The 24,002-nt window shown below is 44.4% G+C and overlaps 1 long non-coding RNA gene and 1 pseudogene across 1 annotated transcript in view; both read right to left on the bottom strand.

The window, feature by feature from the left end:
* Positions 1–394: 394 nt before the first annotated feature.
* On the bottom strand, positions 395–1,496 carry Snrnp48-ps2 (small nuclear ribonucleoprotein U11/U12 subunit 48, pseudogene 2; annotated as a pseudogene).
* A 4,276-nt stretch (positions 1,497–5,772) lies between these two features.
* The window catches only part of LOC148005233 (uncharacterized), a 44,187-nt gene continuing 25,957 nt past the window's right edge, over positions 5,773–24,002 (bottom strand). Inside the window, exon 4 of the long non-coding RNA XR_015623017.1 lies at positions 5,773–7,606. This is a non-coding gene — a long non-coding RNA (uncharacterized LOC148005233). The remainder of the gene's footprint in view (positions 7,607–24,002) is intronic.

Consider the following 24,002-nt stretch of genomic DNA (forward strand, 5'->3'; position numbering starts at 1 on the left):
CAGATGCTCTTCAGTTTCATGAGGTCCCATTTTTTAAAATAATTTATTTTTATTTTCTATTACATGCATTGGTGTTTTGCCCGCATGCACATCTGTGAGGATGTCAGATCTTTGAGCTATAGACAGTTGTGAGCTGCCATATCGGTGCCGGGAATTGAACCCAGGTCCTCTGGAAGAGCAGTCATTGGTATATAAGAGAGCTACTAAGTTCTGTGAGTTAATTTTGTACCCAACTACATTGATGAAGGTGTTCATCCCAACTTTACCCTTATTTCTTTTACAGCTAATTTGTTACTAATTTTTAAATTTTGTTTTAAAGTTTTTTGTTTAGTAATAAGAAGCAGCTATAAAAATACAAGGAAAACAAATTGTGGAGTATAATTGCGACTCATGGTTTGGGGTATAAGTATTTATTAAAAACAATGAACATTTGTGATCATAATAACCACATTCTCCTTTTCCCGGATTATAATATCAGTATATTATTACATTGCCATAGCATTCACAATGAACACATCCATAAAGGCCTCATTTATATTTTTTGCTTTCTTCTTTTATGCACATGATGTCCTTCCTGATTCTTCTCTTTCCTTCATCGTGACTGAGTTTTTATCCTTAAATCTTTTTCATTGACATGAGCGCCTACTCCAAATCATTCCATGTCAATGTCGTGGGTTTTCAGCATCTACGCCTTCCATGGGACTGTCATGGATCTACTGAGGCTGCTTCCCTTTCTTGACTCTCTTCAGTACTGTCCTCTGCCTTCTCCTGCTCCTTCTTGCCCCGGGCTTCCGAGTTCTTCCCTGTGTGCTTTCATCACATCCCGAATTCTCTCAGGGTGTGACTTCTTGCCTATGTGAACACTCTTAGGTCTGTATGACTGGTGTCTTCTTTTATAATCTCTCACTTCTGCCAGGATCTCCAGGTAAGATTTTGGACTTTTTCAGATATTGCTTTGACTGACTTAAGCAATCAAGTCTATAAAGATCAATGTCATTTTCAATGACTTGAGAACCAGACCACTTTGTCTCCCCAATGACAAAATCATCAAGAGTATGATGAGTGAGGACACAGAGTGAGGACACAGAGTGAGAACACAGAGTGAGGTCACAAACAGACCATGTTTCATCAGCAGACCTTCAACGGGCACAAGAAATACATAACCCAATTATTTGATTTACGATTATCACCGTGTTTGCTGAATGGTGTTCTAGCTTATTTACTTATCTGGGATTGTTAATCCTTATCTAATCAAATAAGTCTTCACATTCTTGTCCATTTCACTCTTTTCTTGTTGTATGTGACCCACTTACTATAAAATTCCACGTGCTCTGCTAAAGATGATTTAGGCATTCGTTGTCTAGAATCATAGGGCAAACCACAACTTCATCCTCCACCACCTACCCACTCATCCTGGGATCCAGCTGCTCCAAGCTCCATCCCAGGGAGGCGGTTACCTCCTCCACTGCCTGCAGCTCTTCATCACCTGAGCTCATCCTGCAAACCAGCTCGACACAAAGGCTGCAGCTCAACTCGTAGAGGAAGTCTGTTTCCAATTATTGTTTCTGCTCTTATATATCTATTTCACAATGGTTTTTCTTTGTTTGACTATTGCTCAATTAGGTTTTAGGATTACTCTATATCTTTCTTCACACAGGGTAGGATTAGGCATCTCCTACAAAGTTTTTAATGCCAGGGCCATATACTTTCCCTCTTCTTCCTATCTGTTTCCCTTTTCCCACCTTTCTTGTTCCTCCTCTTTATATTTGATAATGACAACCTTCCATAGCCTTAGCACTCCCTAAAATCTATGCACACTAATAGTATGTCAGCTTTCTAGTTACTTTCTTTACCTTTTCTCAAAGTTTATCTAATAGTGATCCCACCTGTTTCCTGCCCATGCCTAATTTTAGGGACTAAGGTCCAAGAATATACAACCTTTGTCCTCCTATGGTTACCAGAGTCAAAGGTGACGCTGTTGTTGGTGGGAAGTGTGACAGTTGCAGAGTGGCATATTTAGCAGCGGTGTTGCTCTAACGGGCACTATTCCATTCTGGGAGTAACACAAAGGCAACAATAGACACCCTGATCTTCTGCACTGAAGACAGAACCTCTGAACTGTACACTCAACTCCACAGCATCCCACCCTACCTGAACATTGCAAATCCTTCAACTGAAAGAGTACAGTTGAGACGTAGGAAGGGTAGGTCAGTGGTTAGGAAATCTTGTGCTACCAGAGAGACTAAGCTCAGTTCCCAGCACCCAAACGGTGGTTAAAACCATCCATAACTACAGTTTCATGGGCTCCACAGCCCTCTTCTGACCTATGAGGGAACCAGGCATGTGTGTGATACACATACTTACATTTGGGAAACGCACACACAATAAAACACACATCATAAACACTAAAACTGGTCTTTAGAAATTCAAACAACCGAATAACACCAGATCCATAAATTTCAACCTAGCGAAGAAGCATGAGAAGCTAAGCTGACATAGCTCCTTCAAAAATTACTAATCTCACAGTAATGGCCTTCAGTAAGACTAGACAAAATCCCAAATACCTCAAAGAATGCTTACAAAGATGTTCAAAGAAATAAAAAAGAACACATCACAGAGAGAAAGAGAGATCAATGAAAAAAAGGAAGTCAGTATGAGAGATAAGAGAGGAACTCGATACAGGGAAATGCTGAGGAAAAGCCAAACTGAGACGCTGGAAACATACTCCAAGAAAGCACTGTGGAGAGCCTCGCCGATGGGACAGATCAGGGAGAGGACAGTATCTGTGCTTTAAGACAAGGGGAGAACATTGGAACATTCCAACAAGACCAACAAAAATAAATCAGAAGAAGGCACCAATAGCTGATTCTTGCAAGGTGCATCCTGACCTCCACATACGCACCGTGGCACACAGACATGTGTACACACACACAGCAAATGAATGTAGTAAGAACTGAAGAGCTAAAGGAAGAGGTAGAGTGCTGTAGAACTCTCTTTCAGGCATGTCCTAGTCTACTATCATTACTGTGACAAAACACTGGCCAAATCAGTGTGGGGGAGGGGGTGTTTGACTTACAGGTCATCAAGGCCCTCAATTCAAGGGGAGTCAAAGCAGGAACTCAAGACAGAATCTGGAGTCAGCAACTCAAGCAGAGACCATAGAGGAACGATGCTTACTGGCTTGCTTCTCCTGACTTGCTCAGCTTTTTTTATATAGCCCACACCTGCCTGATTAGTGGTAGCACTTCCCACAGTGCCATTCTACATCAGTTAGCAATTAAGAAAATACCCCTGATCTAGGCAGTTCCTTAGTGGAGTTTCCCTCTCCCCATGTGACTCTGGGTTGTGTTCAGTTGACAGCTGAAGCTATGACCATTGCTCTCAGGAACTCACAGCAGCTGTGATTTCCTGAACAAGACCTGACTAAGATTGGGCCAATCAACACTCCTTTGTGAAGTGGGGAGTTTCACAAAGCTCTACCTCTTCCTGGGTATCTATGGACAATGAGTGCTTGCTGGAGGCGGGCGTGTGTCAACATCAGTGGGCTAGCCACTGGTTAGTACCTGTGCTCCTTCAAATAACCCTCACCCATGCTCCTGTAAACAAGTCTAATGAGACTCATTGGGAGGTCACTAAGCAACAACAACAAAAACATGAGTGTGAAAACCAGACTGGTTCAGAAGAGGAAAGATCAGTGAGGTAGAGGAGACAAGACAGGGTAACTGGGGTGAATATGAAGAAGATGCTTAACATATGTATGGAAATGTCATAATGGTAGCCATTTCATGTACAATAAATACTGTTAATTTAAAAAGAAAAATCCAGGCCAGGAGGTGGTGGCTCGCACCTTTAATCCCAGTACTTAGGAGGCAGAGGCAGGCGGGTCTTTGAGTCTGAGGCCAGTCTGGTTTACAGTGTGGGTTCCAGATCAACCAGAGCTACGCAGAGAAAACCTGTCTTAAAATTAAGATAATAATAGTAATAATGTTAATAATAATAATAATATTTTTTAAAAAAAATAAAAGAGGAAAATCCAGAGAAGCCTTGGGATGTGGCTCAGTGACGGCATTTATTTAGCATTGAAGTAGTCCCTGAGTTTGTGGGAAATGTACTGTTGACATGGACACATCCTTGTCCAAGACCCCAAAGCCTCAGACCCATGGGAACGGCAAAGACTTTCCCTGAGTCAGGCTCAGGCAAAGCCTTCCTCTGGTCAGAGTGTGAATGTGACGGTATATGCAGAAACTATTGGCCGTAGCTTTCTCCTCTTAGATAACTTCAGCCTGAGACTGCTCCCCTACAGAGACCTCCTCCTGAGACCAGCTAAGCCTATCTCCTTGTTCATCTGTACAGTAAACCTGCCTCCTTGCTCAGATAAATAAAACAAGCTCTCCGAGTTTCTGGGTTGCTGTTGTTGCTGCTGTGTCTCCCTCAAAGTACACAGTGCACATGATCCCAGATCTTACGTCTGTCTGTATGTATCTGTCCTGTAGCCACTCTCTCATCACCTCCGTCAGGTTTTCAGGACCCAGTAACACAGGACCCAGCATGAGTTCAACGTTCAATGTGCACGCACACGTACACAGAGTTCAGTGAAGCTGCTTGTTGCTCATGATTGTCTACGCACTAGTGTCCAATTCTCGATGGTTCCATGCTGCTGCTCTCTGCCTACGCTCTTCTTCATGCCCTGAGGGTAGGGTCAGTATGGTCCACTTCTTGCACCCAGCACCTTGTCTTTCCACATGCTCAGAAAGATGCCACCAACTTCAGTCTGGAGTGGTGGTATGCCTCAACTTCCCAAGTGTGCCACCGAAGGTGGGGGGCACATCTTATATTCTACCTTTTAGTCAACATGTCCCCTTTGTCCCTGTTTGTTAATCTGGAGAAATGATGTTTCGGATGACTTGACAGAACACTGTGTCTTTAGGAACATAGAACCTCCCTCAGAAAACATCTGACCCACTCCTTGGGATGATGGTTTGGCAAGACAGGCTGACCTGCTAATGAGGGCAAGCATTTCCCAAGTCCACCAGATAAGCCTGAAGAGGATCAAAGGCTTGACTCTATATCTGCCTTCATGAAATGCCTCGGCCATCACAATGTCATTAAGGTGGGCACCTCCATGGTGCATCCTGCCAACCCAGTCATCCTGCATGCATGCTCGCTCCCTGGCCTTGTCATTTTGAGTGTTCCCACTGTTACCTCTTGTACTGAAGACCTGGCTGCTTCTCAGATACCAAATCCAAAGAACACGGGTATCTCTAATACTCTGGTCATTGGTCTCTTTGCACTCTGTACGCTAAGGATCTACTCACCTTCTCAGTGTACCACCTGAAATTCCTAACCAAACCAATTCTTCAGTCACCGGAGGGCTTAGATATTTGCTTTGGAAAGCATTGTCAGCTCAAATATTTCTGTTTATTAAGCAGAGTCACCTGTTGTAAATTAATCTCAATTGGGGGGTCCCTACCCTGCCTTTGATCATTCAGTTCCCAGATAAATGACACAAAACCTTTATATTTATGAGAAGCCTTTAAAGCAGCAGACCTGAGCAGATCTCTGCCCTCTAAGCTATTAGAATCTACTTCCCCATCAATAACCCTGAGTTATAACCTGCCGTGTTCCATCCGGGCAACCCTTAACTCCAGTTGGCCAGCCCTCATGGTCATGTTTTCATGACCCATGGCGTCTTCTCCTCTCTCCCTCTTGGTCCTCCTCAGACCCCAAGTCCAGGACCTGAAACCCTACCTACCTCTCTTCTGCCCAACTATAGGTTATCAGCATCTTTATTCAAACAAAAGTTTTAATTTAAGGAGCAGGTTTACATAACATCACCTGGTGTATGTGAGGAATCTCTCATCCCCGAGGCAACCAGGGATCACAGTACATAACAACAGGCCAGACCTCACAGTGACCTGTCTCATGTCAAATCCCTGGAGGTCGCCTATGGTGCTGTGAAGCTGTTTATATGGCGGAGGTCTGCAGTGCAGTCTGGGGAACTCTTGGTTATGGGTACTGGTGACTTCCCCACTGTGAGCAAAGCTGAGGTTGGCCAAAGGAACCTGTGGATCAGAGCCAGAGGCACTGAGATGGCTGATGCAGGAGCAGGTCATGTTTTTTTTTTGCATGAAACTCTCCACAGGCTGTCCAGAGACACTGCCAGTGTGTGTCATCACACTGCCATGTCAAAGCCTGTGGCTGTAGAATGAGGAATAATGCATTAGACCGTCTAGTGCAAGTAGAAGACAGTGCCTACCCCATTACTTTATAGAAGGAACCTAGACAGGGGCTGCTTGCTTGTCTGTTGTCATAGGTCACTTGTCTACCTCTCGAAGCTCTGAAAATTCCCCCTCGAACCAACAATTACAGAAGAACTGTCTTCTCTCCCTAACCAACTCTAGGATTCTTTCAAGTGTTTCATTTCTCAGGTTTGAGCCTGCCACGTTCATCATGAGTTGGCCCTGGAGGCAGAAGAGCCTGGAGTTGCTGACGATGCACGCAGCATCAGCGCTGCTCTGGCCCTGTAGCTCTCACCTGAGCCAACTGCACAGCCCAGAGAAGAATGCGTCATAGCAGGTAAGGGGCTCTAGCACCCATGAGAGGATGGCTGGGAACTTAGATGACGCTATCGTCTCATTTATTTTTAAAGCATTTGGATTCTTACAGAAAAGTCTCTAGCTGTCTACAGGAACTAAAACGGGTGCCTGACAGTTTCCGTCCAAGTCTTAGAGGCTTTTTCAGAGTCCACGGTACAAAGTGAGGTGTTTGATCTTTTGAACAAAACAGCTGGAATTGCAAGATTCTTTCTTACAGGGAGGTGGTGAAGATATGAAATATCACCAGTTTACTCCACAGCAAGGACAGATGTGAGCTATTTTTCTGCAGGTGCGAGACCCCGCCTCGAATGTGGCAAGCATCTTCTGTAATAACAGGGCTCTTCTCCAACACTGCATGTAGCCATCCAGAGTCGGCCAAGCTCTAGCTGTAAGATGTTAGTATTGGTGACTTATGGGTCCTTCCAGGCACTTATCACACCCCTTAGCAACATCTCAGGGACCGAGATTCAGTTCTGAGTACTATGGACCATGTATCATGTCTGTAGTAAAACCACTGGCAAATACAGAAAGATGCTGGTGGAGGATGGATTACAGCTTGTGTGGTGTCCAAGAACACAGGTAGGCAGTCCCCAGGCACAGCACCCTACAGCTTCCACTGGAGAGGCTGCTGACCCTGCTCCAGGGGTAACAAATGTCGAGGGCAGCTGTTGGAGTCTTTGCACTGGCTTTCTATTGGCCTTCTTCTTGTTGATTTGTTGTTGTTATTGTTTGTCATAAAAGGTGAGAGTTGTGAAAGATGCGTAATCCCAAATCAAGTTGGGATAATTCTAGGGCAATATCTTCTACAACATTTTTTTTTAAAAGAAAACCAAACCTTTTGATCTGAGAAGATTTGGTTGTTTGTGTTGAAAAATCTTGGATGCCCTCTGTGGCCTTGGTCGGTTTCTCCTTGGGAGCCTGTCAGCATGCAGTCCTGGTCACACAGAGGAACGGAGTTCTCGAGGCAGAGCCCAGTTCCTCATTTGTTACTCCTGCTCATGAATCAGCTCCTGGAAAAGAAGTGCATGAAGGAAGGTAGGAAATGTATGCCTGTGCATGTTTCAAACCAAATAATAATAAAGCCAATCAACATCTAGTGAGATTAATCCACAAGGAAGAAACGACACACAACACGCATCTGTAATATAAAGAGAAGAACGATGCCCCATGTGGGAAGGAGGAAGACTTGTGCTTCCTTCCTCTTTCTGAGAGACCTGAAGTAACGTGTGAGAATGGATTGTTACCCCCTCAACACAGAAGACCCCAGAGAAAGAAGTCAACAAGTCAAGAGACCCATGGAGCTGCCCATGCCATCAAGGGTGTACACATTTGCAAATCGTCCTGTAGGCTTTACATAAGCAGTTTGTACCAGTCTGTGATGGAGTCAGCAAGAATGCCCAGGCCAAACAGTGGGACAGCACACAGGGTTGACGACTGCTCCCCCAAAAGAGTGTTAAATTATTGCTAGATACATGGTAAGTGATGTGTCCTGTTTAAGTAAAGGAACAGACTCAGGCAAGCAAGCATGCAGGACACGTTCCGAGCTCAAAGTCAGATTAACCTGTTCCTTAGCTCCCCTTGGCACAAGGGTCCAATCCTCTCTGAAGAGAAACAAATTGTTCAGAGCCACAAGAAGAGGCTTCATGGAAGAAAACTATCCCAGAAGAAACAAAAACTTAAATTTGGGAGCCCGTGAGACGACTCAGCGGATAGACACTGGAGACCAAGCCTGACAACCTGAATTTTAACCCCAGGAGAGAACTGTTTCCTGCAAAATGTCCCCTGACCTCCACACATGTGTAACAGCATGACGCACACACATAGGCAGACTTAATAAAAGGAGGAACTGTAAAATGGATTAAATGTTCCCATTAAAGCTGTGTTTATTTAAAAAGAATAAGGTTGGTATAAAATAAATGCAGATAAAAGAAAAATTAAAATTTATTATGAATAATGCTGTACTGACTGGTTAGAAAATAAAGGCCTAATGAATTTCTAGAAGTAACCAAAAACAGGGACTGGGAAAGAGTAGAAGAAGGGACTGGCCTATCTTTCAATAGGTAAAGTGCTTGGCACACGAGCGTGCAGACCTCCGTTTAGATGACTGTACCCGTGTAAACAGCACCACCCATGGCCCTAATGCTGGGGAAGTGGAGGCAGGCAAGATCCCGGGGGTTTGCTCGCTATCTGGCTCTGAAACAGCAAGATCCAAGCTCATTGATGGAGTTAGGAACCTAATCGGTTTGTTTTAGAAAACCGATTGATGTAATTCATTACAGGATTCGAGGACAGACTGTCAATAGAGATAGACGTATGTTGGTACCAATAAGGATAGTCCAGAATAAATTAACCAAAGACGTGCAAGACCCTATGGAGAAGCAGAGAAGCAGAGAAACCCATATAGCAGAGAACTACTCAACTTTTAAAGTTAGAATTCTGGGGCCAATGAAATGGCTCAGTGGGAAAAGGCGCTTGCTGCCAAACCTGACTGCCTGGTCTGGTCTGATCTCCAGGGAGAAAAGAAGAACTAACACCTGCAAGCTGTCCTCCGACTCCAAATGTTCTTCACAGCACACACACACACACACACACACACACACACACACACACACACACACACACACACACGTAGAAAAGGATTAACAAAAGAGCCTCAATATTATTGAGCAGTAATTCAATATGATGCCAGTAACACACAAGTCTCCTCGTTTGGGTTTCTGCTTCATGTTGATTATTTTAGTGGCACCAAAAGGAATTCAGCACCAAAGGGAATGTGGAGGTACCGAGAGCCCAGAACCCCAACAGGCTCTGAGGATAGGTGAGCCTGCACAAGGTGACATTATTCTCAGAACACGAGGCGGTTAATCTTCTCTGTCAATTCTCCTAAGAAGCAAACCTCCGGGGTGTCTGAGGGAGAGGTTCCATCCTGAGTGTGGTATCCAAGTTCCACACTGGGAAGGTGGGGGCTAAACAAGAAGGAGAAGAGGACCTGAGATCAGCCTTTACCCATGGACATGGTGGGGTCGGCTGCCCCCGTACCAGTCGCCTCCTCCATGACAAATGGAGCCCCTCTTTGCCAAAGCTGCTTTTATTGGGCATCTTGTCACAGAACAGAAAGACAAATACAGCGCGAGGCTCTGTGAAAAGCGATGGATATGACAGTGTCAGCCAGAGATGACTTTGATATGTGACAATGAGACAACTGAATAACCCCCTTCTTTCCACCCACCCCACCCTATCTCCTTCCCATCCCTGACTATGATTTCTAAACTTTCATGCTGTCATTCTGTTAGGTTCTACATGTGAGAGAAGGCATGAAGGTGGGAAGTAAGAACACAGCGTTCTTACTGAATATGGTGTTTGTCTGGTTCCATTCATTTTCCTAGGAATGATCTGTCCTTCTTCATGACTTCATAATACTCCACTACGTATATATGCTCTATTTCCTTTCTCCATTACTCTGCTGATGGGCAGGCACCTAGGCTGGCTTTTTTTGTGATGAATTTTGTGATGGCAAATAGTGCTAGAACAAACCATAAGTGTGTGCACTCTGTTATAGGCTGGCTCAGATTCCTTTTATAGATAAGAAGACATAAAAATGGCCAATAATTACACGGAAAAAATTCACTGTCTTCAACAGTCAGGGAAATATAAAGCACAGTACGTTGGGGGTCAGCAAAAGGTTACAAAATGACAGCACTTGTCACAGGAGCCTCACAGCCATGACTTGGTCTCCAGACCCCCAACAGAAAGGAAGAATACACTCATAGAGGTTGTCCTCTTACCTCCATGCATATCAGGGTACATGTGTGCTCTGCCCTGTCTTGGAAGGGTGATGGTTCTCGTCTTATTAGATGGTTCTAGTCTTATTAGACACCACTATCTCTACCTTTGCTAAGTACACCATTCTGAGCACCTACCACTGTGCACACTATCACCAGCTGGAGCAGCCAGTCCAGCCAGCAGGGAGGAGCCATACCTAGAACTCTGGTGGGTGCTCAGAAAACAAAGAGCATCATTGTATCTGTTCCAGAGAAACATCCTTTGTCCTAGAAAAGCAGTTTCCGGAAATTTCAAGCCAGAAACCCAGCTACAACCTACATCAGGAGGGCAACGGAGGCAATCACCAAGATGACAAAGGGATAACACGGAGTTTGTCTGGACACTGCTACGGAGGCTCTCTTGATATCTGTGGTGCCGCCTCCTCAAGTTTGGCGGTTTGAGGAAGGGTTGTGCTCCCTTTAACATGTGTTATGCAGCTAAGTATGGACCAAAGCTAATGGAACACTTCAGAATCATGCCACACTTCAGTGTGGCGTCCTTGCTCAGGGGTCACAATGATCTCCCCTATACTTCCCTATGCTGCTTGGTTACATGTGCCACCATAGTAGGCGCTCTAGATCTCGTCTTCATCAGAGTTCAGTTTCGGGGGAAATAATAGGCCACTACAACCAACCAGTTTAAACTTTAAGTGGCTGTGAGGGCAGTGTAGTGGAATATTACCTTGAAATAAAAATGAAGGGACCATGTGTTTAAACATTTGTTCCCCAACCAGTGCTGCCGTGCTAGATGCTGTGGAAACTTTAGGGGGTGGTGTCTAGCTGGCAGAAGTGGGTTGCCATAGTGAACCTTTGAAGGAACCTCCCTCTGGCTCCTGGGGTGGACAGCTGTCATCTACCATATGCTCCCTCTACACACGTAGTCTACCCAAGCGTGTAGGGTGAAGAGACTAATGGCTGAGCCCTGTGAAATGGTGACACCAAATCCATCTCCCCTCGCTCCAGTTGTTTCTGTCAGGTTTCTTTGGTCAGGGTAGTGTGGAAATAGCTCACACACCTTACGACTCCCTTTGCCAAGCAAAAGGGAGCAAAGCAAAGGGGGCAGAAAACAGTAATAACCAAATGAGTCTTCCCAGCTTTGTTTTCCTCCTCTGGTCGCTCCTGTTACTTTCTTTGGCACTTACACTTTCCTGCATGGAAAGCTCTAAGTGTGAGCCTCCTCTTCCTGATGCTCAGCTCTTCTCTGTATTTCCACTCATTTCTCTCTGGAAACTTCTGTCTTCAGAATGTAATTCCGACTCTGGGCTGATGACTTTCAACACACGAGGCCTGAAAGCTTAAACCTCTGGCCCTCCAACAGTCTCGTAGCCATCTGTCCCAGAATGGCCCACCATCAGCTCAAACTCTCCACCCTCCACACTGAACTCATTTTCTCCTCCACCAAAGCAGCTGACCCTTGCAAATTCCTCGTTTCCATCTAGCACTTGCCTGGCAATCAAAACCTCATTGTTCGAACAGCCTTTCCCTCTTTCATCGTCTGCATCCAATCGCTCCTCAAGCCCTCTCATCTGCTTCTCAAGACTGATGAAACTTTAGGCAGCAGGTACAGGGAGCCATTGACAGCGGCAGGGCTTCACAGGGATGTAGTTAGCTTGATTTTGAATACAGGTCTGATTGTGATGTGCACAGTATATGGGAATAAGAAGTGGGCACTCAGCTATACTTTCAAAGTCTGAGAAACCAGATTTGGTTCTGAGTCCTGGTTCTTAATAGCTCCGAGATCTTCAGACAGATGCCTGCTCTCTCTGTGCTCCGATGTCCACCCTGCAGAAAATATTAACTCTGCCCTTTCTCCATTTCTACCACCAGAAGCTCACTTCAAAACCCATCTTCCAACTGCTGGACTGTGGCCAGCTGAGCTCCTGACTTCCGATTCCAGTTTACTGCATCACAAGCAGCCTCACATCCAAAGCAATGCAGCCAACCCTATCACTGTGTGTGTGATACGCCCACAGCTGTCAAAGGCTCCCTACACGCCAAATGGCTGGTGTACATATTTGTAGATATGACACTAAGAATCATCAAGTCTGGACTGGCAAGATGGTACAGAGACTAAGTAAGGATGCTTGCTGTGAGAGCTTAATGACCTGAGTTCAAGCCCCAGAACACATATAAAGGTGGTAGGAGAGAGAGGACTCCACAAAATGACCCTTGGCCTCCACTGGCATGCTATGGCACATATGACTGTCATCCCTTCCCCAACCCCCACAGGCATGCACAAACATGTAAGAAATGCACTTCTGTCCGTTTGTTAACTCCACCCTGCAGGCTACCCCTCTGCCAGTTGCCTCTCCTCCAGGATCTCTGAGCTCTGCACTCTAGGACTTTATTCCATGCCTCGTTGTAATTGATTGTTCTGTGTTTCCTTCCCAGACTTAATATAAAGGAGCGTCGTTATATCGACTAAGAAAGCGGGCCAGTTCCTGGGGACCAGGGCTCCTGCCTGATCCCATCTCGCTGGAAGCCTAAGCATCACAATAGCACAAACATTATTTCTCAAGAAATACTATGGGATGCATGTGATATGTCACAGCTTGCTGTAGACACATTAATTACCTTTGGTCATTATCAGGCAGGTTTGAAATACAGCAATCCCCAAAAAGTAACAACAAATTTTAACTTTTTAAATGTTAGCATAGTGTCCTGTGGAACTCAAACTTCCTTTAAGTAGATAAAGCATTGTAAATGCCACTGAAATCTAACCCATGATATCATTCCTGTCCTCTTCCATAGAGGTATTCATTTAGATGGCATTCTTCTTAAAACTTTATTCATAAATAGAACATCGATATTACTTTGAATTTTTTTTAAATCATATACCTATAATCCTAGTGCTCAAGTGACTAAGGTTGGAGAATCAGGAGTTTAAGACCAGCCTTAGCTACACCAAGATTTCAATGCCAACATAAACTACATGAGATGAAACTACTGTTTCAAAAAGCCAAGAAAAAGTGGTTTTCCATATAAATGTTTATGTCACATTTACATAAAAATGTTTATTCATTTGCTATTTCTTTCTAACTGGCCGTTAGGTTTTTAAGATCCAGTCTACATCAATCTCATAGGTTTTGTCTCCTCGTTGTTTCACAATGCTCTGTTGTACAACTCAACTCTCATGTATTCATCCCAATGCTGACACACATGTAAGTTGCCTCCATCTGTCTGCTATCCTAAGCAGTAGAGCAAGGAACATTCTGAAAGACGGAAGGCAGCCCACGTCAGTAAATAAACCCACATGTGGTCTGTTACTGTCAAATAGCTCTCCATGTGTGTTCTCTAGATTTTACACCTTCAAACAGTCTAATCATGTCTCAATTTGCAGTATCCCACAGTTGACATGGCATATGAAGAACTTGAAGATCCAGCACACTGGAGACTGAGGCAAGGGGATTGTGAGTTCAAAACCACCCTGAGCTTCACAGCAAGTTCCTGTTACAGCCAGACAAACCCCAGGCTCCCAGTGCCAGAATAGTGACTTTTTTCTGAGCTCTACCAATCCCGATATATTACTGATCAATGTATCTCACATTGTCTATCAATATGTCACAGGTAATACTTAACAACAATCAAAAATGAGAAATTCGCATACACATCTAGGTAAACATCTCTCGCCTTAGCCCAAAGCGTTTTCACGTTCACTCAGCCCTCACTGAACTAACATCATTGAACTTAGCAGCTTCAGACAGTGTTCTAGAACTTGGGGATCGATGGTAAGTAAGGCAGAGACTGTTCCCCCAGAGTGTGTGCTTGTTTTAGGATAGTCAGAGTTACATAGAGAGACCCTGTCTTGAAAAACTAGGGTGGGGGGCAGTTTGGGGGAGGGGAGACAGTAGCCAAATTGGCAAACACAAAATATACCACAGGGTGACACTTGCTGTGTTGTTAAGATGGGGGTGTGGTATAATTCAAGGCATTCCCTGTGACTAGAGTCCAGGAGAACTGTCATCTGGATGAAGGGCCAGTTTAGCTGGCCATACTAACTTTTCCAAGTGAAGAAACAAATGTCCAATTTCAGTTAATGTTTCAGTATTAACTTAAATGTTAATGGCCGCATGTGACTAGTGGCTACTGTGCAGGGCAGCAAAGATAGTCCAAAGACGGTAAGAGTGGCTGGCCAGCACCAGCACACCCACAGAACCCTTGACCCAAAATGTGTCCTGCCTACGATATGCAGGGATAAAGACAGAGCAGAGATCGAGGGAATGGCCAAACAATGGCTAGCCCAACATGAGACCCATCCCATGCGGGGGAGCCAACCCCTGACAGTATTAATGACACTGTGCTATGTTTGCAGGCAAGAACCTAACGTAACTGTCGTCAGAGAGGCTCCATCCAGCAGCCGATGGAAACAGATGCAGAGATGCACAGCCACACATTAAGCAGAGCCCAGAGAGTCTTGTGGAAGAGTTGTAGGAAGGATTGAGGGAGACAGAGGGTGTTAGCATTCTGTCTAAGCTCCACCTCCACAGTTACCTAGCAACATTCAGGTGTGCCTGGCACTATAAAAGGGGCTGCTTGCCCCCTCCTCACTCTCTTGCTCTTGTTCTCTCTCTCTCTCTCTCTCTCTCTCTCTCTCTCTCTCTCTTGCTCTTCCCCTCTTCCCCCTTTGTCCCTTCTCTCCCCATTCCCCTCCCCACTTCCCTCCACGTGTTCATGGCCTCCTCTTCTTCTCTATTCTTCTCTACTCTCCCTTGTCTTGTCCTTTCATTAAACCTCTCCACATGGAACCACGTTGGCCTGGTGTGGTTTGTCTGGAAACCGAGATTTCTCCCCCAACAGAGAGGTCTCCTCAAGAAGACCTACAAAGCCAACAATGGGGCCCTTGGAGCTCACAGAGACTGAACCACCAACTAAAAAGTATTCGTGGTCAGGTCCTACAACCCCTACACTTATGTAGCAGATGTGCATCTTTGTCGTCATGTGGGTCTTGTAACAATTGGTGCAGGGGGGCAGGGGCTAAGGGGACTGTCTCTGACTCAGACTCTGTGGCTTGCCTTTGGATCCCCTTTGCCTAGCTGGGCTGCCTTGTTTGACCTCAGTAGGAGAGTATGCATGTTGTCCTAATGCAACTTGATGTGCTGGGGTAGGTTGGTACCCCTGGGGGGAATGGGAAGAACTCCCCCATCTCTGAGGAGAAGAGGAGGGAGGAATGGGGGAAGGGGTGGAAGAATGGGACTGGGAGGAGAAGAGGAAGGGAGACTTCAACAGGGATGTAAAATGAATAAACAGACAGACAAACAAACAAACAAAGGCCAGGGAAGAGCGGCTGTCCAGAAATGCCAAACCTGAGGAGCCTGCATCTAAGTTTGTGGTCATAACCCCTGCAGCATCCTGCATCTGCTGACACTTGGAAGAGAGCCTAAGGAGGTTGGGTTGTTACTCGCAAAAGACTGCTGTTTTTGTGCTGATGGGAAAGTTGGGAGTGGAGAGGTGATGATATAGAGGAGCGGGAAATGGAAAGGAGGCATCTCGGGGAAATGTGAGGCGACAGGAAACAAGACACAAGAGGAAGGGCTGGTCTTGGACAGCCATGGTGAATCCACTCACCAGGGAGCGGCAACAGGAGCACAGACACTGTGTGCAGCAGTCAGAGACAGGATAATTGGGGAGTGGCAGCCCCTTGCTGTGCTCCCCTGAGAGAAGAGCTTTGGGAAATCAGGAACAGATGGGAGGGGAGGAGACCTTGGAGGAAAGATAGGGTAGTGGCAACTTTGGAGAACATCTGTGTAACAGAACGGCTAACAGTCTTGACCATTTTCAACTTGTGGTTGTGAACTTGTCATGTTAACACACAGTATGGCTAATTTTGCCCCCCACCTACACCACCCTCCCCATCACCCCCCATCCCCACCCCTGGAAACTTTTGTGCTGAGAAAGCACTGAGCATTGAGCTATATGCAAACCTAGCTTCTTCAGCAATTTTAGCTGACTGGGGACAGGCACAGAGCTAGCGTGTTTGTTAGCAGAATACAGGAGAGCCAGAGGGACAAGGGAGTTCGGTGTTTGCAAGGAAGTTATTACACATGAGCACATGAACTCTAAGTTGATTCAGGAAGGAAATGAGGGCATGAGGCTGTTGACAGTGAAGATGTAATAACGCGTGCAGGTCCAAACAAAACATGAATAGGGATAGCGTTTGGGTTCTGTGGGTCTTATTGAACCTGACAACCTGATCCTAGCGTTTACATGTGGCACCAAGGATCAAGAATATTCAGAGGTCTGGGGCCTTCACTCCGTGGCACAGCACTTGTCTTGAAAGGACCTAGTTCAACCCTGGACAAAAAGGAAGAACGAAAAAGATCGTGACCCAGTAAATTGATGAAGAGCTAAGCTGTGGGACCCAATAGCAGATACCAGGACTTATTTTTTTTAATATAGTAATTATCACAACACAAAATGGATCACAGAGAAAAATGTGGTACTAGCCACACATACTTAATAGAAGACAGACGTATAAGAGAACATGAATACATGAATACCTCCTGGTATAAGGGACATCAGATGTTGCAGATGGCATTGAAAGGGTTCATAATAAATGAAGCTGGTAAAATAGGATGCCCATATTAAACGAAGGGAAATTGCTTATTAAGCCACACCATACTTATGGATTTAATATGAAACCCAAAGCCTTAAAACTGTTTTAAAGAAAATGAAGAATATCTTTACAACATGGAGAGTAAATAAGAAATCAAAGAAGGACCCCACGGGAAAAAACTAATGAATTTGAATGTATTGATATTAGGAATGCCTATTCAAACAATAAAATAAAGTGAAATATAAGCCAAAACTAGGAATGGGTGTTTTTAACACATAAAAGGCAACAGAAGATTCTACTGAAAATATGAAGATCTATTGGACCGTTGCAGCCAAGAAAACAAAGAAACACACAGACTTTCACAGCATAAGAAATACAAATGATTCAGAAATGCAAAAAGATCACACTCAAATTCATTATTACATTGGTAATCAGAAAAGGGCAAATTAAAACACAAAATCTATTTTGTGTTTGCTGTTACAAACAACAGTTAAGGGTTGATTGATTGATCGAGGGGGTGGGACCTCTGGGAAACAGAGAACTCTCATGCACTGCAGGTATACTAGCCGGAGTACAACTCAGAAGACTGCACACCTCTTGACTCCATTAGCACCACCGTGATAAGAAGTCTTTTGACTCCCGAATGTCCACAATTAAAACAAAACAAAACAAAACAAAACAAAACAAAAAAAACAAAACTGCTCAGTCACAAACACTGTTTCCCAGGAGATGGGCAGACTCAGCTGAACACTACTGAGAACCATTCCAAAGAAGCAACAATGTTACCACTTAAAGGACAGCTGTAAGTGCTCCAGCAGCTTCCGGTCACGTGGCTAAGTGCCTACCGGATGTCCCACCCTCACTTTACACAGGATTGCGTACTGAATCACCACTACATCTCAGTGTGCAGAGGACAAAGCAACCTGTTTCTTTATCTCAAGGTGGCCACATTAAAAGAAATCAGATTCCCTGCACTTGGGAGGCTGTGCCTGAAGGCTGTGTGTGAGATCAGACCCTCCCTCAGAAAGGTCAGAGCTGTGGAGAAAGACTGACTCAGGGTATGGCACGCAAAGAACCTTGTTGTCAGATGGCAAGACCCTAGACTTTGACCCGATACTGAAATAAAAGGACACCTTGGGGATCTTGACAGAAATGTGTTATTTTGCATATAGGTCTTTGTTTTCTTCTGTGGGCTCAAGAGACCAGGCCATGGACAAAAGTCGAAGATCACAATATCATTTCCTCCCACTCACACTCGCTCACTGTTCTTGCCTCCAAGGGTGGAGTCTTAGTTCTCTTCTCTTGAAACTTTAAGTATGTGTCTAAAGCAACAGGGAACGTGAAAGTTCCATGACACCAGAGGACAGGTCATGAAATTCCTCCAGATTCTACCCTAGAGCATGAGTTCAGATAGGCCTTCTTTCCCAAGAGCCCATGTGAGGAGGAGATCTATGGAGGACCCTGCCAGACACGGAATGAATGTCTAGCCCAGAGATGCTAGTAGGATCCTCTCCTCTCTCAGTCCTTCCACATGCTGCTGGGTGAGAGATCTCCAAGACAGGACTGCCTGGTTGATCACGGTCAACTTGAAAGTGTAAAGAAAATAAATTGCTGATTTAAGCCATGCTATTTTAAATATCGTGTGTGTGTGTGTGTGTGTGTGTGTGTGTGTGTCCCAGCATCTTTGTGCTAAATCATATATTTGGAAGCCAGAGGACAACTAAGAGAATCAGTTTTCTACTCCCAAAATGTTGGTGCCAGGGATTGAACTCTTGGGCATTAATGGCAAGTACCTTCACCACTGAGCTCTCTCACCAGCCCCATCATGGTGTTTTTGTACACAGTGACACGAAAAAAAAGGACAAAATAGTTTTAGTTCCTTGCATTGTGATCATTCTGTTCTGTATGGGAGGAAAAAAAAAAAACAGGTCTAAATTGCTGATCCTGTGGCAAAGTTTTTATCTTTTTTTCTCCATATATATATATATATATATATATATATATATATATGTATATATGTGTGTGTGTGTGTGTGTGTGTGTGTGTGTGTGTGTGTGTGTGTGTCCTATTATGCTGGCGTGTTTTTTGTTTTACTTACATGTATTCTCTCTCATGGTATGTGGGCCAACATGATGGCTAAGCACTCTACCCCTGACCAACAACCGAACTCCTTTCCTTCCTTCCTTCCTTCCTTCCTTCCTTCCTTCCTTTCTAAGATTTATTTGTCTTGTACTATAGAGAACTGTACTCAACATACATGTAACGCACCATGTGTATGTATTGCCAATGGAGGCCAGAATGGAGCACCAGATGCTCTGGAACTGGGGCCCCAGATTATTTGATTCTGTGGACTTTTTATTTTTAAAAGACAAGGTTTCTCTATCTTGCCCTGGGTGTCACGAAGCTCTCTCTGTAAACCAGGCTGGCCTCGAACTCAGAGGTCTGCCTGCCTCTGCCTCCTGAGAGCTGGGATTAAGGGAATGAGCCACCTCAGCCTGGCCACTGTGGATTTTATCAACTGTGTAGGCTACACCTGGTCTAAAAAGAGACTTCTTTCTTCAATAAATCAACCAGTTCACAGTAACCTTTTCACTTCATAAAAGGTTTTTTTAAACTAGTATAATAACATGCAGTTTAGAATGAAGCTGTGCAAAAAATATCTTCTTTATATTGTTGTTCTATGAGCTTTTTCTACTCAATTCATTTGCTTATTTGTTGTTGTTAAAAACTAATGCATACAAATTTCAAATAATCTTAAAAATAAGGCATACCCGAACACAGACCTTAGCCTAAGCCTACAGAGTCAAGGGTCAAGACCATCTGTCACTTTGCCACTTCTCATATACTTAGCTCCAGAAGGGCTTTAAGGATGATAATTTTCAAATGTGCAGTATATGATTAACTGTAGTCACCATCCTGCTCTTAGTCCTCCTGTCTTGTTGACAGCTGGGGTTCCTGGCACAGATCACCCCATGCACCTGCTCTCAGGTCCCCCTCCATTCTCCCCTGTCTGTATGAAGCAACTTTTTTACACCGCTCGTGAGGTATGCAGAGCCTGGCTTTTCTCATTTAACACGGTGTCCTTCAGGCTCATCCGTGTTGCAAACACTAGGCTGTTCTTCTTTTGAAAGACTGACCTGGCATTTCGCTGTGCACATGCACCACACGTTATCTACGTGCCAGCTGACGAACACTTAGATCATCACATGTCCTCCCTAATGGTGTTGAAGTGAATCTTGGAGCACAGATATCCCTTTGGTGTCCTGATTACATTTCCTGTGGATGTATACACAGAGCGGGGCTGTGGGTCATATGGGAATTCTGCTTTAACTTGTGAGGAACTTCCTTACTGCCTTACCTAAAGACTGTGCCAAGTTCTATCCCCACCAACAACTTTTTAATGATAGCTATTCTAACAGGTGTAAAGTGATATCTCACTAATTTTCTTGATTTCCCTGGTGATGTAGATCATTTCTCGTCCACTTCTGTTGGGCCCCCTCTATTCCAATCACTTTCCAGTCAGCTTATTTTCTTTCTCACTATTAAGTTATTTTAGCTTCTTATGCTTAGAACATTTGTTCTTTTATCAGCTGTCTTCTCCCTGTCTGGGACTTCTCTTCACTCCGCTCCAGGATTGGCTGGGTGTTCAGAAGCCTTTACATTGCTATAACCTAATTAGTGTCACTGAATTCCTTTTTTCCGTTTCATTGAACGTTTCATGTGTGTACATAATGAATTTTAGTCTTTTTCATCCTCCCTCTCACTGCCCCACCGCCCCTTTCCCACTGAACCCCTTCTTTCCAACATTTGCTACCCCTCCTTTCATGGCTTCTATTTCTGTGTGACCCCCTAGGAAGTTATATACCAGAGTGAGGGCTACTTACCAGTGGCTATGGCAGTGAGGAAAATGGCTATCCCACTCCCTAGCTATTAACCACCATAGACCTCAGGGTGGACCCTCATCTGCCGTCCACCTTCCACAGTGACATACTGACTGGCATGTGAATGGATTTTCTAATGTATATCAGCATGAATTGAGCATGTGTGCATCCCAGGACATAGAAGTGGTGAACCATAGCTTGGCTACATTTGTTAGATATCAGTTTGAGCAGGTACTCAATGTTGTAATCTGGCATTAAAGAACTCTCCTTGAATAACCCCTTTACAGAGGGTAATTTCTGCAGAGTACTTGGACAATATTTTGATTAACTAGTCTTATTGTTATCTAACTTATTCCTTTGCCAGTTACCGTTATAGACCTCACAGGGAAGGTTAAAGATGCTAATGAAACCCGTAACCTACAGACATCCACAGGTCACTTCTTCTCTTCAGTCTGTTTCTTTAAGTTAATTCACCTGACGTGACACATTTATAGAATCATGCAGCTCCTGCATGTACTCAAAACAAAGCTGCCCATTCAACTAATCAGATATACCCGTGACAGGGATTGAAATCCGTGAGCAGCTGTCTTTAGGAAGAACAGTCGTCCTCCCCACACCTGCAGCTCCTCTTTCCACGGTTTCAGTTTACACACAATCACCCGTAGCTCACAAGCAGTAAGCGGAAGATCTCACAAACACAGCGTAAGTTTTAACCTGCACACTACTCTGAGCAGTGTGATAAAATCTGTACCATGCACTCCAACCTGCACAGGATACACGTTGTCCCTTTGTTCTTACATCTGTGCTGCATCTGTCACCTGCCCGTAATGGTTACTTTTCCTCCTGCTGTGACGAGATACCTTTCCAAAGCATCTTACAGAAGAAGCGGTCATTTCAGCCCCCAGTCCCTCACACAGCCCTTCACAGTGGGGCAGCCTCGCTGGCAGGAGCTGTGGCAGCTGGCCCCACTGCATCCTGCTTAGGAAGCTCTGTTCTCTAGAGCTTTCGTTCAGTTGGAGACTGCAGCCCGTGGAATGGGTCACCTTCCTTAGAGACAGGTCCTCCCACCTCAGCTAAGCCTCTCTGGGATCACTTCCACAGCCAAAAGTTTTCTCTCTTCTGTGTTTCTGAATCCTGCTACCTGTCTGTCACTTTAAAGCTTTCTCAGTTATCAGATTCACTGTCAGGGCGTCACAGAGCTTGTCTGTGGATAACTATAATATCACTTTAATAAAGGGCCAGAAAGCACAAGGGTTTATAATTGTTCTGTTTTATTGTTAGCTATTGCTATTAATACCTAATTCATAAATTAAACTTTAGCATGATTGTATACAGGAAAACTCTATAGTTTATATAGCGTCCAGTAAGTACTATGGTTTTTATTGGTACCCACTGGGGAGTGCTGGCGCATATTCTGGGTGGTTAAGTGGGGACCATTCTTACTTCTGTCTGAGAGCCAGAGGACTTATTCAAATCCAGTCAGGCCCTGGAGAGATGACTCAGGGGTCAAGTACTGACTACTCTTTCAGAGGAACCAGTTCAATTCCCAGCACCATACGGTGATTCACACAGTCTATAACTCCACTTCCGGGAGGTCTAATACAATACCATATTCTGACCTCCAGGGACCCCAGGCACACATGTGGTACACAGATACACATGTAGGCAAAACATCCCCATACACATAGAATATTATAATAATGATAATGACTGTTGTTATTTCATTTAAAAACCCATCCAGGTTAAGGTTTAGGACATAATTTGACACTTTGGACAGCTTTGGTGACTCTGGGCACTTCTGTGTGTTGTGGTATTACAACTTGTAAAAGTGTATTATTTAAGTTTGTCCCATAGAAAAACTGATTTTTCAAATTATTGGTTACTTCTAAGCCTTCTAAATCTCGATTCTACATGAATAAGGTATTATCCTAAGAACGGTGGCCCTGGGAAACACCTAAGCCTCTAATTGGAGGTTTCAGCTCCTCAGACCCCATTAGCAGCTTGGCCTTACAAAGGGTGATCCTGACCTTACAGGCATTCCACAGATTTTGTTTAAGATCAGAGAAGTTGAAAACTAAAGCAATGGAGAGCCCAGACTTTGTAAGTACACCAGCAGCGTTGGCATTGAAACTGGAGTTGGTAAAAGAGGGTCATGACTAACACTGCTCTTTTGAAAAGGGATTGGGTGCTGAAACAGACTAGAACAGCACAAACAGGTCCAGTCTTCTTCCTAGTGCAAGAATAGATGTCCAGACGTGACGGTAGATTTGGACATTTAAATGGATCGTGAATAAGGGAGAGTTTTTGTTTTTGTATTTTTTGGGGGGAAAGCTGGCAGTAAGTCCAGGAATTTCTCTGGATGCTTGGGACTTCCTCCCATCAATACACAGACCCTACATCCTCTCCCTCACATCTCTTGTTGCTTCTAAAGATAAACTACTTCAAACACTTTGACTCCGAGAGGGATGCGATGAATAAACATGTTTTCCTGCTTAGGAAAGGTATGGAGTCTCTGGGAAAGGGTCCGCCACTTTAGAAGAGGGAGCAAGTGTGTGTATAAAACATTGTGCTGTAAGAAGGGTGTCCTGTGACTCTGGACGCCCCTCTGTGTCCTTACAAGAAGGTGGTTATCAGACATCTTAGGATGGCTCATCCACGCCCACTCCCAGCATGCTCCTTCCTGGAGACCCCTTCCACAGAAGGTTGTACACACTGAATAATCTATCTCAGCTTCCTGTGATGCCTGTGTGTGTGTGTGTGTGTGTGTATACAAACACTGAAAAACTAAGACTTTTGTCATTTACAGAGTTGAATAAAAATCACAAATAAATCAATCCTGACTGTTCACTCAATGATGTATTCAACAGTCATTAAATGTACAAAAATACTAGATGCAAGATACAACGGTAGATGAAACTGGGATGGTAAGCATGGCCACACCCTAGCCCCCAAGTCTCTCTCAGGTTATTTTGGAAAACAGTTTATATTCAAAGGTTTAAATGGCTGGAAAAGAACCAAGAGGGAGTGTTTCTCAGTGTCCTGTGATGACTAAAGGAGAGAAGACCTCACAATGTTGCTGACTGCCTATGCTGACCCAAGAAAGGAATTAAGACCCTCTATATACACAGAGAAAACATAGGCTTTGGAAGAA

The sequence above is a fragment of the Rattus norvegicus genome, chromosome 6, assembly GCF_021556685.1.
Source record: "Rattus norvegicus strain SHRSP/BbbUtx chromosome 6, alternate assembly SHRSP_T2T, whole genome shotgun sequence".
Lineage (NCBI taxonomy): Eukaryota > Metazoa > Chordata > Mammalia > Rodentia > Muridae > Rattus > Rattus norvegicus.